Source organism: Nestor notabilis, unplaced genomic scaffold, assembly GCF_000696875.1.
Source record: "Nestor notabilis isolate BGI_N333 unplaced genomic scaffold, ASM69687v1 Scaffold22881, whole genome shotgun sequence".
In the NCBI taxonomy this organism is placed as follows: Eukaryota; Metazoa; Chordata; class Aves; order Psittaciformes; family Psittacidae; genus Nestor; species Nestor notabilis.
The window spans coordinates 1-1,773 of NW_009913668.1; the positions used below are offsets into that span (position 1 = coordinate 1).

The window sequence follows — 1,773 nt, forward strand, 5'->3', positions numbered from 1 at the left end:
CGGGCTGTCCCTTTGTCCCGGCCCGGCCGGGACCGTGGGGCGGCGGCGGCGAGGGAGAGCGGTCCCCGAAGGGCATTTCCCGGAGGCAGCGGGGCCGGGACCCGGCAGGAAATGGAAGGATGAAGTGTGCAGCCGGAGCGGTGATGTTCCTTGCCTCCTTGCTTTCCCCTGCAGGAACGTAATTCGCAATGCTAGTTCTCAGGTTGCTCAATGTTGTCGCTCCAGCCTACTTCTTGTGCATCTCCCTAGTGACCTTCGTCCTCCAGATCTTTCTCTTCATCCCCAGCATGTTCAGAGACCCTTCCACCACCCCACTTTTCTCTCCTGCTCTGCTGCATGGGGCCCTCTTCCTCTTCCTCTCAGCTAATGCCTTAGGCAACTACGTCCTTGTGATCCAGAGCTCTCCCGAGGACTTGGGCAAGGGCTTAAACTTGGGCAAAGGATCCGAAGTGGTGGCGGACTGGCCGGATGGAAGCAGGTCCCCTGGCTCAGCCTTGCCCAGCACTCACTTCTGTAGACTGTGTGCCAGAGTCACCCAGAGGCATGACCACCACTGTTTCTTCACAGGGAACTGCATTGGGAGCAGGAACATGCGAAACTTCGTCATGTTCTGCCTCTACACCTCTCTGGCTTGCCTCGACTCCCTGGTGGCAGGCATGGCTTACATTTCTGCGGCACTCTCCATGTCCTTTGCGAACCCGCTGGCCTTCCTCACTCTGCTGCCTCACTCCATCAGCCAGTTCTTCTCAGGTAAGGACTCCTTCCTCAGAGATGAGGAGCATGTTCCTCCTCACGGACACCTGGGTTGGGGGGGATGTGATCTTCCTCTGGTTGATGTGTGTGGGAGCTGTGGTAGGGAAATGGGCAAGAGGGACAATCGTCTGTGTTCGACAAATCCCTCTTTGCAGGCTAGAGACAGCCTTTGCAAAGGACTTTGTTTCACCTGAAATAGAGGCTGGGACCTACTCTGGGTTGCAGACACAACCCTAGTCCTAATGCATTAGGTTCTGGAAAATGCCCCATAACCAGCTTGCCGGTGATAGAATAGGGCTATCTGTCGTGCAGGGAGTGTGTTGCAATTAGATGAAGGAGAGGGATTTCCTCTTTGTACTGCAGGTGAGGGTGATCTTTTGCCTGTCCTGCATGCAGAGGGAGGCAGGACACTAGGTTTTTGTATCCTGAAAGTCTGCAGGCTCCCCTTATCCGAGTCAAGATGTTCTCATTCTCTTCACCCAGGTCCACTCACTCCCTTCACTGCCACCCACCTTCTGCCTCCTGGCTGCACAGATTTACTGAGATCTTGCCATCCTTCCAACACAGGAGAATTGGGGTTAAGGCAACAGAAGCCAAGAGAGGAGTTAATGTGACACGATTAGCCACCTCCCTTGTCACCTGGGTCTGGGACACAAGTCCACAGAGAGCCATGGAAAATTCTCTGTGCCTCTCTATGCAAGAGAAAAGGCAAATATGTCTTTTTCGTTGCCCTTGCTCTTCCTTCTGCTTCTCCCCTATTCCCCTCTCTCTCTGCCTTTCCATAAATCTCCACAACCCTTCCCCTTCCCCCTCCTGATTCTGCTCCCATAACTCTTCCTCTGCTTCCAGCCTTGCTTCTTCTCCTTTCAACATGCTCCAAAACTCTCCAACCTCAACCTTTCCCTCTCCAAACCCAAGAGCTAGATAAAACCTGGTCTTAGATAAGGGACTATGCTGACAGCCTAAACTCACTCTGTCCTGAAAGTGACAGCTGGAAATGCCATTTGCATCCCACCCACC

At 53.8% G+C, this 1,773-nt stretch overlaps 1 pseudogene across 1 annotated transcript; it reads left to right on the forward strand.

The window, feature by feature from the left end:
• The first annotated feature begins 6 nt into the window (after positions 1 to 6).
• Positions 7 to 804, forward strand: LOC104401336 (annotated as a pseudogene). The gene has a single exon (XR_719958.1). The product of XR_719958.1 is annotated as a palmitoyltransferase ZDHHC22 pseudogene (transcript).
• Positions 805 to 1,773: the final 969 nt, after the last annotated feature.